Source organism: Vicia villosa, linkage group LG6, assembly GCF_029867415.1.
Source record: "Vicia villosa cultivar HV-30 ecotype Madison, WI linkage group LG6, Vvil1.0, whole genome shotgun sequence".
Lineage (NCBI taxonomy): Eukaryota > Viridiplantae > Streptophyta > Magnoliopsida > Fabales > Fabaceae > Vicia > Vicia villosa.
The window spans coordinates 44,408,770-44,420,140 of record NC_081185.1 but is presented as its reverse complement, the minus strand read 5'-3'; the positions used below and the strand labels follow the sequence as shown (position 1 = coordinate 44,420,140).

Here is an 11,371-nt window from a genome sequence, read left to right as displayed (position 1 = left end):
ATAATTTTTATAATTGGACACTTATTTTGGAAAAGAGGGAATATTTAAAGAACGTTAAAATTAAAGTTAACATTTTAAAATAAATCAACGATTGTAATTAATTGATAGTGTAAAAAAATTTTACAACATCGATGTATTTCAATTAAATCAAAAATAAAACAACTAATTTTACGGTTTATTTTTAAAAATAAAAAAAAGGTAAAATTATATTTGTCAATATTGAAAATAAAATTGATATTTTTTAAATTTAATTCATAAAGTATAACTAATTAACATTAATGATAATTTAATTAATTATTATGTGGGGAAAAACCTCCCTCCCCTACTTTAAATTCAGTTACAAAATATAAATAATACATAAAAGTATTGTGACCAAATTATTATTAAATAATTTAATTAATTATACTTTTAAACCCCTTTTATTTCCATGATTTGCCATGCATCAAACAAACCGTTGTTATTCTTCACCACTTTCATCAAAACCTAAAATTATTTGTAAGAGTCAATTTCATGGAAAATCATATAAACTAAAATAATGAATTCAGTGTAATAAAAGAAATACGATATCTTTTGCAATAAAATAATTTAATAAATAATAAATCTCAAAAGAGGAATATAATAATAATTCTCTCTTGATGAATCCAATTATTGATATTTTTTCCTCTCATCTTTCATTTAAAAATGCTGTCACTTGATATGATATATATATATATATATATATATATATATATATATATATATATATATATATATATATATATATATGTATGTATATATATATGTATGTATATATATATGTATGTATATATATATGTATGTATATATATATATATATATATATATATATATATATATATATATATATATATATATATATATATATATATATATATATATATATATATATATATATATATATATATATATATGGGGACGACTCAAGTGAGAATAATTGGTTATTATGAGAAATGAGAACAATGAATCACGGTCATTAAATTTTGATTTGTTGATTTTAATGGACTTGATTGGTTTATCTTTCTATGTTGATTTAAAATAAATATTAAGAATCATAGAAAGAGAAACCAATGCAGTCCATTAAAATTAACAAATCAAAATTTGATGGTCGTGATTCATTGTTATAATAATCAAGTGTTCTCACTTGAGTCGTCCCATATATATATATATATATATATATATATATATATATATATATATATATATATATATATATATATATATATATAGGGGACGACTCAAGTGAGAACACTTGGTTATTATGAGAAATGAGAACAATGAATCACGACCATTAAATTTTAATGGACTAGATTGATTTCTATTTCTATTTTGATTTAAAATAAATATTAAGGATCATAGAAAAAGAAACCAATCAAATCCATTAAAATCAACAAAATCAAAATTTAATGGTCGTGATTCATTGTTCTCATTTCTCATAATAACCAAGTGTTCTCACTTGAGTCGTCCCCTATATATATATATATATATATATATATATATATATATATATATGAGGAGGGTTATATTGACTCCAAGAGTAAGTTATAATAACTTACTCCACATCTTGACCATTAATTCTTTTCAATCTAATGGTTAAAATTAATAAGGAATAGTTTTCTCTTTCCACATTTAATGACTTATTATTTTTAACCTTTAGATTGAAAAGAATTAATGGTCAAGATGTGGAGTAAGTTATTATAACTTACTCTTGGAGTCAATATAACCCTCCTATATATATATATATATATATATATATATATATATATATATATATATATATATATATATATATATATATATATATATATATATATATATTGAAACTTTAAATATGACTTTATTGCATTTAAAAGTAATTAAATGCAATAAAGTCATATTTAAAGTTTCGATACATTGAATGCACGCGTTCCAACAAATTATTTCTATAAATATCTCATTAACTTGTGCCCTTAGGGCACATGTTAGCTTTTCCCATATATATATATATATATATATATATATATATATATATATATATATATATATATATATATATATATATATATATATATATATATATATATATATATATATATATATATATATATATATATATATATATATATATATATATATATATATATATATATATATATATATATATATATATATATATATATATATATATATATATATAATTTATCAAAAGAAATTTTCAAATAGGAGAAATATATGAAAGTGTTAGGAAGTTTTAAGAGTAATAAATTATATTACGAAAAGAAAATTATTACGTTTCTCCATAACAACGGCGTTCAATGCATCTAAAAAAGTTATATGCATGATCTGCATATCTTTTATAACAATCATCGTCGGTGTCACATTGTTCTGTAATAAAAAAATAAAAATAAATAAATATTATAAAAAACGTTAAAAGATTGTGTATAAGATTAACAACATAATAATTGAGAATGGGCTTACTTTCATCCTCCTCCAAAAAAATAAACAGGGTAATAAAAAGGCTCACGACATAAACAATCTTGAGAGTTTGAGTCATTGTTTTCACCTTTGCATGTAATAAATGTTAAATTGTTTGATCACTTTTTATAGTAAAAAAATACCCATGGCATGTTTACGTCAATTAAATAGTTTTAAATGATTATTTTGTGGCAAAAAATCATCTCTAAAGTTATAATAATTATTAAATATTTTAGGAACTATATTTGATGTATTATTATGTTTGTCCTTTTAGCTCATAGAATAGACCATACATAAAAAATGGTATGTAATTAGAGTTCATTTTTTTATACCAACCTTTCATTAATTTTTTAGTTCTTATCTAGCCTTTCATGATAGAGATAGGAAAACCAACATTAAATTATATTAGTATGAGTATCTTCTAAAATGTTTCATGTGAGTGTTCAAATCTTCTGGTGAAATAAAATATGGTTAAAAGGGAAGACCTCACTAAAAATTGTCAAACAAATTTTCTAGTTGAGATTAGTCATTCATATAACAGATACTCGTCATTAATAATATTGATAAGAAAACTGATTAAAAAATAATTCTGTTTTCTTTTATAAATTAATACCCCAATAAAGTGATTTTAGAGTAAGTAATAAGAGTCAAAATTATTGGATTTGTCTTTATATCAAGATCTTATTTTATCACAACGAAAATTGTGTATAATTTATTTGAAATTCTTGAGATCAATTTGGTCAAATTAGCCCAATTTATACAAATAAACTTCATTCTAGTTAAATCGGATATAGTAAGGGCATAAAAAGTCGTCTCAAACTTTTGAGTGGCCCTATTTAATCGTAAACTAGTAGTGAAATATATAACTGGAGGCCCTTTTTGCCATAACTTAAACATGAAAAAATGTGAGGTCCTATGTTTTAGGTCGCCTTGTACACCCTCAAAGACGGCCCTACTGATAGAATAGTCACTAAACTTACATAAGAAGGAAATGAAATATGAAGATTTTTTTATATGTGAATTCTTATCTGTCAAACTCAAGAAGTTGGGTATGTTCAGTGTAAAATATCTTGGAAACAACAAATAATTGTACTATTTTATAATTAATTAAATATATTAAAATTAAATGGGATCTTGAGATTGGTTAAATGCACACTACCCAACTTTTTATAAGGGATAGAGAAGTTGAGCATTTTTCTCCAATCCACGATCATTATTGTAACTTGCACCATTCATCAAACTCTGTATCCTAGTAACTTCATCAGTGGCTTGAGTGACTTTAAGATGAATATTTTCAAATATCAACTTTGTTCCATTTCTTTTCAACTTGAATCACATGTTTATTTTATCTACTAAGTTGATATCTCTTAAATAGATTCTTAAGAAATGGAACAAAGAGATATTTGAAAATATTCATCTTAAAGTCACTCAAGCCATTGATGAAGTTACTAGGATACAGAGTTTGATGAATGGTGCAAGTTACAATAATGATTGTGGATTGGAGAAAAATTCTCAACTTCTGTTAAATTAGATATTGCATATGCACGATCAGCTTTGGAGGAACAAGGTAAGGAATATGTGGTTTAAGGATGGAGATAGGAATATAAAGTTTGTTCCCTACACAATTAAATTGATATATGCTAGAAACAAAATACCTAGATTGAGGCATGTCAATATTTTTTTTAGAGGAGAGAATTTGATTTGATAATCATGTATTAACTTCTACAAAAATTGTTTAGTTCAGAAACAATTGCACTTATACTAATATTGTACAAATAACTATCTCACAACTTATAACTCATGTGAATAATATATATCTCACTAAAATGGCTCAACATATGGATGGTAATTCTACTCTAGACCCTGATGGCTTTGGGGGATGTTCTCCAATCTTATTAGGATATAATAGCAACTGATGTGATAAATTCAGTGAACCAATTCTTTGAACAAGTTGGATCCTTCCTTATCTCAATTCAATCATTGTGACTTTGATAACTAAACTAAATAGAGAACATTCTATATAACAGTATAGACCTCTTACACTTACAAGAAATCCTTTAGAGGTAAAATGACTTTGAAGATAGACTTCACAAAAGCCTTTGATACTTTATAATGATAATACCTTATTTAAATTTATGATATATTATATCGAACTCTAGTAGGATCGAAGGGTAGCTTCTTGGTTCGATAATTCGACATGAAATTAGCATGTTGTCAAAGTCTATTCACATGTTGTAGTTGAAGTATGCTAGGATTGTTAGCATGTCAAATTGGGCCTGTTTGTTATGCCTAATTGTTTAAGTTAACTTGTTCCCTAAGTTAGCTTATGTAATGGGTGTGTGTGTAAAATCACATTAGTTTAGTATGTTAGTTTTATTATAAATAGCATACTAGTTTCTATTCATTGCACACGCCAAATCCTAATTAGGGTGAGAGAGGTTATTTGTTATTCTGTAATACTTGTAATCTTGTTTCAAAGAGAAAGTAAAGAATAAATGTTATAGCCAATTTCATTGTGTTCTTGTTACTTTCCTCTTTCCTATCTTGTGGGTTTTCTTTACAAGAAAATAAACCTATTATACTTTGTTCTTGGCATAGATTTCACAGTAAATTGGTGCAGTGAGTGTGGAGAAGATGTTGTCATCAAAGTATCAGATTGAAAAAAATCACTGGAGTGAACAATTTTGGTCTGTGACGCTTGAAGATGAAAGTCCTACTGGTTTAGCAAAGTTGTGCAGAATCGTTGAAGGGCATGCAGTTGATAAAGCTACAGGAAGAAAGCTAGTTTGTTCCTTTGATGTAATAGATTTTGTTCCAATAGGGAGATTAGTGAGATCTTGGATCGAACTCTAGTAGGGTCGAAGGGTTGCTTCTTGGTTCAATAATTCAATAGGAAATCAACATGTCTCCGAAGTCTGTTCACATGTTTTAGTCGAAGTATGCTAGGATGGTTAGCATGTCCAATTGGGCCTGTTTGTTGTGCTTAATTGTTTAAGTTAGCTTGTTCCCTAAGTTAGCTTATGTAATGGGTCTGTGTGTAAAAGCTCATTAGTTTAGTATGCTTGTTTTATTATAAATAGCATAGTAGTCTCTCATCATTGCACAATACAAATTCTAATTATGGTGAGAGAGGTTATTTGTTATTCTATAACACTTGTAATCTTGTTTCAAAGAGAAAGTAAAGAATAAAATTTTATAACCAATTTCATTTTTTTCTTCTTGCTTCCTTCTCTCCTACCCTTGTGTGTTTTCTTTGCAAGAAAATAAACCTATTATACTTTGTCATTGAAATCGATTTCACAATAAATTAGTACGGTGAGCATGGAGAAGATGTCATCATCAAAGTATCCGATTGAAAAATTCACTTGAGTGAACAATTTAGGTCTGTGGCGCTTAAAGATGAAAGTCCTACTGGTTTAGCAGGGCTGTTTAGAAGTGTTGAAGGGTATGCAGTTGATAAAGCTACATGAAGAAAGCTAGTTTATTCCCTTGATGTTATAGAGTTGGTTCTAAGGGGGATATTTGTGAGATATTGGATCAAACTCTAGTAGGGTCGAAGGGTAGATTTTTGGTTCGATAATTCTAAAGGAAATTAGCATGTCGTCGAAGTCCATTCACATGTTGTAGTTGAAGTATGCTAGGATTATTAGCATGTCTAATTGGACCTATTTGTTATGCCCAATTGTTTAAGTTATTTTGTTCCCTAAGTTAGCTTGTGTAATAGGTGTAAAAACCCATTAGTCTCGTATGTTATTTTTATTCTAAATAGCATACTAGTCTCTCATCATTGCACACTACAAATCCTATTTAGGGCGAGAGAGGTTATTTGTTATTCTGTAACACTTGTAATCTTGTTTCAAAGAGAAATTAAAGAATAACAGTTTATAACCAATTTCATTGTGTTCTTCTTGCTTCCCTTTTTGTGTGCGCGATCATTTTTAACCCCTTTGAAGTTTTGTTAATATCAATTTGATTTGATTTTGATGATCGTCTATGAGTATTTAGTTCTCTTTTTTTATGGATGTTGGTTTTTATTGATTTTAGGTTAATTATTTTTATTAATCAAGTAGTTAATTGATGATTAATTAGGTTAATTCATATTGACTTAATTAATTATCTCAATATTGACTTAATTAATTATCTCAATTAACCTAATTTGGACTAAAAGTCAAAATTAGGGTTATGATGTTCTTCCTTAAACGGCGTCCGTAACCATCTTCATCACACCAACCGTAAAAAGCAAACCCAAACCCAGTTCATGAATCAAATCAAAATGAGATTGAAAAGGAAATAAGGGATCTAATTAAAATGAATTACAAGTACAAATCGTCCAAATACATCATAGTTGCAAACCGTAAATCTAAATCCAAAAACAAAATCAAATCAAATAAACAAAATTGATTCAAATCAAATATGCAAATTGATTCAGTTGATTCGTAACAACAATTAGATCTAAAAATTCCTTAACCAATCTAATCCTAAAAGACTACAAATTAAGACCTAAAATCTGAAAGAAGAGGACAAAAAATCTGAGATCTGAAACCCTTGCTTGCTGAAATTTCCAGCCCTTCACTAAAGTTCTTGAATCTCCAAGAAGTTAGGGTTTCACAACTAAAAACTTAAGCCTTTCCGAGCTTAGCCTCCGTTAATACTTGTAACTAAGAAAGAGAAAGAGGAAAAGAGATTAGAGAAGAAATAAAAAAAAATCAGAAAAGGGATTAAACAAAAAGAGGTAATACGAAATCACTTACCTTGTTTTTTCTGGATTGTTGAGTGTTTGAATCGATTTGGGGGTTTGTTGTTGTTTTTTTGGAAATATGGGGATTTAGTTTTAGGGTTATTGATATTTAGGGTTAGGGTTTTTCATGGTTGGAATTTTTCATGTTAGGGTTCCTGTGTGTGAACGCCTACCATGGTCCTTAGTCAAACAATGTCATTAGTCGTTCATCCAGTCAGCCTTTTTACGCCAATGTCTAGGATTAATCCCTAGGATCCTTTGACTAGATCTCATGGTCTCAACATGACAGCGCACGATAAGCCATGCCCTCACGTCCACCTTATCCAAACAAATCAGGGACTTTTGTCTTTGGGCCAAGTCTCTCGTTTTCGCACCCCCAACCCATTTTCGTTTGTTATTCCTTTTAAAACGTACATCCCCTAAATATATTTGATTCACTCAATTTTTGGTGATACAACATCAATATCATTGGAGTACTAAATATATTTGTAAAAGTTATTGGGAAGTAAGTGAAATTGAGATTTATATGATTTTAATGTATTGATTCTATATTTATTAAACTATTCCCTACGTAATGATTTTAACGTATGGGTCGTTAAAAGGCTTTTATATCTTACAAAATAAGATAATTTTCTCAAATCTAATCATCTTAAAATACAGAAATGTTAATAATAATATTAATAATAGTATCACTAAATGTATATTAGTTGTGTTAATCCTGATATTGTTTTTCACTCATAGCAGTCGCTGGCGTAGATGATTCATAAAACAACCCAATAAAATATGCATTTTTGATGAGGACATGGAGAACCAAAACATAAATGAAGTAGTCAAAAGCTTAGGAGGTCCTATGACAAGGGCACGTGCTAGGAGAGTCAATGGTGCTCTAATACAATTTATGAACAAACCAACGGGAGCAAGGGACCATTTGAAAGGAAATGAGCCAAGACTTGTCATTTTGATCCAAGCTAATGGAAAGGGCATGTCATGTGGGCTTGCTGCCCCATTTTGATGATTTTAATCAATTATGTTGTAATAAAATGTGTTATGGCCCAACTTGTCAAATTTTGGCCCAAAACACTTGTTTTTAATTTTTTGTGTGTTTTAAGTATTCTAAAGCTCTTAAAGCTTAGAAATTTCGTGACTATTATGTTTCTAAGTAAATAATGGGCTAAAGAAATCAAAAGGTCAAGCTTTGATGGAAGGAGAATGAGAAAGGTGGGATGCATTAATAAAAGTGGCTATAAATTGCTATTATTCATCAAGGCAATTAATATCCACTTTCTCCACTACCTTTAAGTGTGTGACCTTTCTTTTCCAAACCATTATTGACTAGTTAGTGGACTGAAGTTGTAGAAGTTCTTGAGTTATTATTGTAAGCTACCTTTTACCTATAAATAGGGAGCTAAATATGAATGAAAAGCAAGTTGAATTTTGCTAAACACTTTGTGTGATTTTGAGAGCTTTTCTCCTTTGGTTCTGGATTGGACCAAGTTTTTGATCTTATCAAGAAACCAAGTTTCTTGTGGTGATCTTCCCTTAGGGCTTATCATCCTTTCTAAATCATAGAAAGAGTGTGGCGCCCCATTTCTTTCCTTTTCCACCCAGTTCTTTCTAAACTTTTCGTTGTTGCAATTCTATCCCAACATAAATATTACTTGTAATTTTGTGTTATTTACCCTATATTATCATCACCAATCACAAGTTTCACAAATATAACAAAGTATGAGAAAAATGGCCGAAAATCAAATCGGTTAGCCATCAATTTTGGTCTTGTAATTTTTAATAATTAAAAAACAATTTTTAGAAACTAAATCATGCTATCACATATAACACACCAAAGATAAAGAAACAGACGAAGACACTTATTCAACTCATTTTCATAATTAACCTTCTCGGTTCATTCCTCCATGCAACTCTAGAAATCGACTTACACTTTTCTACCAGCCATCTAAATCTCAAAGTTCCCTCCATCTGAGTAGGTGCATCATTTCAGAATATCTTCATTCAATCATTTCATTTCTTTGTTGTTATCAACCGTTAGAATGCATGATTGATCCTATGGACAGTAGAAGATGAATGAGAAAAAAGTGGAAACCAAAAATAAGCAAATCCATAAAATTTGATTAATTTTAATATCATATCATTGCCACTTACATTTTAGGATGTAATTACCGTTACACAGTGATAGGTTTTGGACCACCAAACCAATCGATCAATAATATTTTTTCAATTTCCAAATCGATGAACTAAAAAAATTGTGATCCTGTGGCCAATCTATTAAACCTCACGGAAAGTCAGTATGAATTCTTAAAATAACAATTTACAATAAAAGATAAAGTGATGACATTTTCATAATAGTAATTATGCAATTTTTATCAAGAAAATCCATACAATATATAAAGGCAATTATATGCCTATAACTCTTTATTTTCATAATAGTAATTGTGCATTTTTTAAGAAGAAAATCCATACAACATATAAAAGCAATGATATGTCTAAAACACGTTATTAAATTATGTATTTAATAATTTTTATCCTTTTGTTAAATGAGAGGTTAGAAATCTGCTAAACGTATAAAAATTTGGTTTCAAAATTATGTTGATAAATTCATTATTTTGGAAAGTTTCTATTAAATAACTTTGAAGGAAATCAAGTGAGATAAATTATTTTTATTATTTTTTAATTTTAATTTGATTCACTCAATTTTTGGTGATACAACATCAATATCATTGGAGTACTAAATATATTTGTAACGTATTTATTTTATACCAATTAAGTTATTGGGAAGTAAGTGAAATTGAGATTTATATGATTTTAATGTATTGATTCTATATTTATTAAACTATTCCCTACGTAATGATTTTAACGTATGGGTCGTTAAAAGGCTTTTATATCTTACAAAATAAGATAATTTTCTCAAATCTAATCATCTTAAAATACAGAAATGTTAATAATAATATTAATAATAGTATCACTAAATGTATATTAGTTGTGTTAATCCTGATATTGTTTTTCACTCATAGCAGTCGCTGGCGTAGATGATTCATAAAACAACCCAATAAAATATGCATTTTTGATGAGGACATGGAGAACCAAAACATAAATGAAGTAGTCAAAAGCTTAGGAGGTCCTATGACAAGGGCACGTGCTAGGAGAGTCAATGGTGCTCTAATACAATTTATGAACAAACCAACGGGAGCAAGGGACCATTTGAAAGGAAATGAGCCAAGACTTGTCATTTTGATCCAAGCTAATGGAAAGGGCATGTCATGTGGGCTTGCTGCCCCATTTTGATGATTTTAATCAATTATGTTGTAATAAAATGTGTTATGGCCCAACTTGTCAAATTTTGGCCCAAAACACTTGTTTTTAATTTTTTGTGTGTTTTAAGTATTCTAAAGCTCTTAAAGCTTAGAAATTTCGTGACTATTATGTTTCTAAGTAAATAATGGGCTAAAGAAATCAAAAGGTCAAGCTTTGATGGAAGGAGAATGAGAAAGGTGGGATGCATTAATAAAAGTGGCTATAAATTGCTATTATTCATCAAGGCAATTAATATCCACTTTCTCCACTACCTTTAAGTGTGTGACCTTTCTTTTCCAAACCATTATTGACTAGTTAGTGGACTGAAGTTGTAGAAGTTCTTGAGTTATTATTGTAAGCTACCTTTTACCTATAAATAGGGAGCTAAATATGAATGAAAAGCAAGTTGAATTTTGCTAAACACTTTGTGTGATTTTGAGAGCTTTTCTCCTTTGGTTCTGGATTGGACCAAGTTTTTGATCTTATCAAGAAACCAAGTTTCTTGTGGTGATCTTCCCTTAGGGCTTATCATCCTTTCTAAATCATAGAAAGAGTGTGGCGCCCCATTTCTTTCCTTTTCCACCCAGTTCTTTCTAAACTTTTCGTTGTTGCAATTCTATCCCAACATAAATATTACTTGTAATTTTGTGTTATTTACCCTATATTATCATCACCAATCACAAGTTTCACAAATATAACAAAGTATGAGAAAAATGGCCGAAAATCAAATCGGTTAGCCATCAATTTTGGTCTTGTAATTTTTAATAATTAAAAAACAATTTTTAGAAACTAAATCATGCTATCACATATAACACACCAAAGATAAAGAAACAGACGAAGACACTTATTCAACTCATT

The 11,371-nt window shown here is 28.5% G+C and overlaps 1 long non-coding RNA gene across 1 annotated transcript; it reads right to left on the bottom strand.

Moving 5' to 3' along the window:
- Positions 1–219: 219 nt before the first annotated feature.
- Positions 220–2,630, bottom strand: LOC131611476 (uncharacterized). Its single transcript, XR_009286923.1, has 3 exons — positions 2,473–2,630; positions 2,286–2,379; positions 220–483 (listed from the first exon to the last, which is right to left on the bottom strand). It is a non-coding gene; the product is annotated as an uncharacterized LOC131611476 (long non-coding RNA).
- Between the last annotated feature and the right edge of the window lie 8,741 nt (positions 2,631–11,371).